The sequence below is a fragment of the Gossypium hirsutum genome, chromosome A11 (assembly GCF_007990345.1).
Source record: "Gossypium hirsutum isolate 1008001.06 chromosome A11, Gossypium_hirsutum_v2.1, whole genome shotgun sequence".
NCBI lineage: Eukaryota > Viridiplantae > Streptophyta > Magnoliopsida > Malvales > Malvaceae > Gossypium > Gossypium hirsutum.
Window position 1 is genome coordinate 23,556,334 of NC_053434.1, and position 6,058 is coordinate 23,562,391.

Genomic DNA, 6,058 nt, shown 5'->3' on the forward strand with positions numbered 1-6,058 from the left:
ATCAAATTGAGCATTTGATTCAAATACATACAAGGATTATTATGTCGTTTGCAATTCCAATTAGGGTGATAGCTAGTCTTGACTACCGGAGCAGTTGACTCCACGAGTAAAGACATAGATGTACTCATTTGAAGAATGATACATTAGACTATACCCAAGTTAAAATAATTCTGAATCTGTTTTTGAATTAATTCACTTGTGATGTTCATGGTGTGACTTACCCAAATCTTAAGTTAGCCATTAACCATGCGTATATAACTCATGTGTTTTGATAAAAGTGAAGGCTTATGCTTTAAAGGTTATCGAGCCGATAGCCAATATGTTGGGTACAAGACTTGTGTATGGCATGACTTTACTAGCAACAATGGAATTCATAGCTCGATTAAAGAGTTAACGATATCCTCTCATTGACATTGTGTGGATTGATAAATATGGAACGTGATCATAAGTTATTTGTTCTTGAATGAGCAATTTATCACACTCATTAGTTGGCAGTGATCATATTAATCATTAAGAAGACACAATGGTGATAATGAGTTAGAATAGAATTGTATTGAGTGAACAAATTTAACTTAAAGGAATCAAGGATATAATATAAGGGTAACACACACATGGCAAAGTCATTAGACAGAGCAATTGGATGAATTACTTTCGTAAATAGTATACAATAAGGAGTTTCAATCATGGTACTTCTTGTGGACTAGCTCCATAATTAAGTAAATTGCAAATTATCAGAAAAATGTTTCTAAACATAATTGTAATCGCTCGAGCCTAATTCTATATGTTTGATTGGTTCTTTCGCTAGCTCAACAAATGCTCGACCGGACTGCATTTGAATCAGAAGAAAATTTTACTACTTTGAAAATGATTTAATTGAGTTGATTTAATCGATGTGGAATTAAATTAGGTGGTCATGTGAATTGTTCAATTAGAGAATTTTCTTGAAAATTTAATTTGGAAAATCTCAGTGATTTTTGAGAAAATTAAATTTGATAAAGTAAAATTCAATTAATCAAATTAATTAAAATAAATATGATATTTTTTGAAATTAATTTCAAGTTAGACAATTGACCCGATGGGTAACTAAACTTGAAAATTGGACCTAAGATCGATAATTGAACTCGAGACTGGAACCCAAGAACTGGTTGAATCGGGCCTTGTGTATGAAACTGAACCGACAATCCAACTAGTGGCTAGGCTAGATCGATCAGGCTAGTGATGGCCCAACTGAAATGGTAGTAGCCGAACCGGCGAAGCCCATTCAGCAAAACAATGATGGTTTGGGGTGCCAAGGGAGTTGCATTGGAGATGGCATCGCTGGGCACAACTGCCGTGATAGCGACAGTCTAACGACCGACGAATGGTAGTTGGTGGCGATTTTTCGGTGGTATAGCGTGAAAAAATTACACTCATTGTGGGACTCTACCGGGTAACTTGATTTCAAATTAACTTTTCCAAAGATAATATTGTTTTAATGAATTTAATATTAAATTTAATTTAAAATTTATCTAGATAGTATTTTATTAATTTAGTATTAATATGAGATATTAAATTAAATTAAATATTTATCTATATAATATTTTATTAATTTAATATTAATATAATTAATTCTAATCCTAGTTGAAATCTCTTTAGACTCTCCTTATATAAAAAGAGCAAGGGTAATTATTTTCATACACTTAAATTCAAGAAAAGTTGTTGAGAGAAAATTCTCTGAGGAAATTATTTCAGAAAATTTCTAGAGATTTTTTTTTATTTACAACTTGACCCTAGAAGTTTAAAGAATTTGTGAAATTACCCCACTGGTAATTTTGTGAAAAATTTTCTGATTCAAAGCGAGCTCACACTTGGCAAACGTGAACTTGAGGATAGCAAAGAAGACTTCTCGGTCGAAGCGTTCCTCTATGTTTTCTAAACCCAATTTTCCAACAATTCGATCACAAATGAAAATGATGCAGTAATTCCAAGAGTCTTATTCATGGCACGACTAATTGCCGAGTTCCCTTCAATTCAGCTGTGTCAATTAACAATAGTTGAATTGAGGACCATCTTTGCCTATTTTGAATGGAAAAGATTTAGGGGAGTGGATAACAATAGTTTAAGATTTTTCTATTTTTAGGGAATAGAGGATCATCATTGGCTCACGATGGCATGTTTTATAATGGATGGGTTGGCGATATATTAGTTCAAATGGATGTAGAAGAGAAGGCAACTAGAGGAGTGGAGCTACTTAGTGGAGGCTATAAGGAAACGATTTGCTCTTAGTGAAATTGAATCACTTGAGGGACAATTGACCAAGATTCTACAAATGTGAACTATTAAAGAAGGTTTGAGAAGATGATTTTGCGTACATCAATCTTATTAAAGACATTCATGGTATAATGTTTCATTTCTAAGCTAGATGAATATTAAAAATAAGGTGTTAGATTTTAGACCCACAACAATGCTGGAGGCTATTTTATTATCTTGATTATAGTAAGTAAAAAATGAGGCGAAGAAATCAATGGTATTGGGTCAAAAGAACCTACCATTGTTACCCACACCAACCAATTCTTTAGTGGTGTCTACATTATCAACATCTCATTCCATGGCAAGGACAACACCAATTCCACCACAAGTTTGACACTAATCGACTCTTGATGAAAGAACAATAGAATAGATGCAAAAGATAGATTAATGAAGTAACAACATAAATATCATGTATGGAAGTACTTAAGATAACCTAAAATTTTTTCACCTACCTAAGTTACTCCTTGAAAACCTGTCTACCCAATTTGATGCCTTATTGTTCTAATTACACCATCTCAGGTGCAGATGCATATTCCTTAAGGTGTTAATGTCATCCATGATAGGTTTATGCTACTAATAAGCTTTTTTTGAAGTATATTGCCTATCAATTTGTCCTTAGTCTAGACCATGCATGAGTCGGTTCTACTACGAATTTCTATCCTTAGAGTGAAACGAATAATGATTAACTTACGAGCTACTCCGTTGTCATGATTGAAATTTTCATATTGTTGGAACATTTCAAATATTTATAATGTTCCAACAGTTACAAATGAAAAATTAAAAGTGATCCACAGCTATATCACTCGATTATTAACTATGAGTGACACTTGTCACTATTAATAATAAAGTATCATGTATGTTACTTTATTATTAATAAAAAGTTATGATTATTCAAGTGATATGTAATGAATAATTGTGTTAATTCTTAATAGATGTGGCTATCCTAATAGACATCTAGTTAATAATTATGCTTATCGCTAAAAGATGTGACTATCCATTTGGATAATTGTGTCTCTATGAAGAGACGATAGAATTCCTATAAATTGGAGTGGAATTTCATTTGTGTGGCACACCTAAAACACATAAAAAGTTGAGAAACAAAAGTTTGTTTTAATTCTCCTCCATTTTTTTACTATTCTTAGCTTATTCCATAAAGAATTACTACATTAGTTCTTTATAGAAATTGATACTATTGTTATACTTTGATTAATTTTCTGTAATGCCCCAAAATTCTTGTTTCTGAATCGTCAAAAATTGTCAAGTGAGTTAATTTGGTGCAGTAGTTGAGTGTTTTGGTCATGTGGTTGAGGTCTTGTGTTCAAATCTCTTCCTTTGAATTTTTGCCACAACCTCTATTTTTGAACATTGAGTTTAAATATTTATTTTCGCTCAACTTTTGAATCCTGTGCGTGCAAAGTGAAAATATTTTTGCTATTTTTTGTATGCGTTGCCTATGTGGTGATTCTGGAAATCTGAAAGGATTTAAATAAATAAGATTATACTTTTATTTTTAAAAAATATTTTGCAATATTCCTCAAAATTCTCTCCCTCACCCTCCATTCTTTCTCGCTCTTTCCCCTTTCTTTCACGTTTTGTTTTTTTTTCTTTATGTAAATTTTCTTTGCTTTTTTTTTTCAATTTTTGTCACAAGATTTTGTCCTATTGTTTTCCTTCCTTTTGGTTTCCATCTTCTCTGCTTTTGAGTTTTCCATATCAACATTCTTTTCTGTATCGCTGCGGGTCATGTGTGGTAAGGTTGTTAATTTAAGTTCGTATCTTTTTATTGGAATTTTCACGTTTTGGGGTTATAATACCCTATTGTGTGAAAATAGTTTTAACCATGTGAAGTCCTTGATTTAGGTGAGAATTTGGTAACGAGCAATTCTTCGACAATCTAAGTGTTGTTAAAGTTGCTGACTTTAACAATGGTAAGTAATCGAATGAGAAATTAGGGTTGTTTTGTTGTTAGGGCCGAATTCCCTATTGTTTTGGCTAAAATTTTAGGAAGTAGAGGTCGTTTTCTCTTAATCGATTCTTGTTTTGTTTACTAATTCGTGAAGTGGAATGCCATTTTTAACTGTTGAAATTATGGGTGTTGTGTTGGCATCGAAAACTGACCAGGTGTGTATCTTCAATATCGAAAAATAGCGAATGGCGCGATACCAAAAGTGCTCTGTTGATGCCATACGACAGTGTGCCAAGTCGTGTAGGCCACATGAGTGTGTGTGCTGTGTGCTAGACCGTGTAGGCCACACCGGTGTGTGGGCCCATTTTTGGTAAATTCTAGTTAGGGTTGTAGGTAAAGTGCAATTCGAGGTTAGTCACTTCGTAGGGCCTATAATGTGATATGTATGAATTTTAAATATGAAAAAAATATGAAATATGATATTTTGTTTCTGTATGTGCTACTTCTGAAAGCATGTTAGCATGATCTAATGTGTAAAACATTTATGGTTTATGTGCATTTGATATTTGATTAGTGTGCTTGTGCATTAGGGTGGGATAACTATGTGACAGAGGAAGTGTTGGTAGTTTAATGATCTACCTTATCTGGTGGTTTTAAGCACATATTTGTTCTGGTGGCTTGACCACACTTATGTGATTTTGGCGGTTTACCGCATTATATCTAGTAGCTTGAATGTACTATTCTGAAAAGTGACAAATGCTCACTTATAGGCGTGTGGGGTTAGATGAGTATTTATTACCCTAATTGATGTGTAGGGATGAACAAAGATGATATGTAGCGGAAGAAATTAGGATTTGTATCTATATTCGTATCAATATCAGTATCTGCATCAATATTTGTATCTACATCTGTATCTGTTACTAAGATTATATTTATTCTATTTTGTTTGTATGGGCTGAGTTGCATATTGAGCTTGTTAGCTCACCCTTTATTTATCATTTCAAGTAATCATTAATCTTAGGATCAAACAGCAAAGGGGAGATTGGATTAAGATTCTGGATAAAAATAAGACGATTTATGTTTTATTAAACTATTTTGAAATTTTCAGAATTTTTAGATTGTAAATGATTATGGTTCTTTGTTTTTTGTTTTTGAATTGTTTCACTGAATTTAGTAATTATTTTTTAAAAACTGCAAAATTATATGTTTTTAAACACTAAATCATGGTTTTCAAAATTTAATAACTTAGGAATTTCCGTTGCAAATTAAAGTAAACACTTACGTATTTTTCTGTAATGAAATAAATAGTTTTAGTAAGTGTTTCCCAAAAAAAATGGAAAGAAATTAGCCAAAATTTAACTTTATCAAAAAATATGTTTTTGAATTCAATATGGATTTTAAATGAGTTCATGTAATTCCCTAAGATTAGACCATAACGTCTAGGCTGGGTATGGGGTGTTACATGCTTAATGGACTGTTTTCGTTAGTGCAAACTATTGACAATCATTAGGTTTCATTGTATTCTTGAGGTTCATTTTTAGTAACTCTTTTGTACACAAAAATATAAGTGGGGGTGAATAGAACCTTAAAGAAAGTGACATTGATATACACACTGAACCCTTTTATTAATTTCTCATAAGTTTCTTTTTATATCCACATACCAATAACTTTAAGGTTCTAATTTTACAAATTTTGAGAAATTAATGAAGGTGTGTTTGTTTACCACATATTCACATAACACTATAAGCATGGTACTATAAGGATCACTATTGAAAAATGTGGTTGCATTAAGGTCAATTATCTTTTGAAATTTTGATTTAGAATAAATCTTTATCGCGAGGAAAGGTATGCAAAATTTTTGGT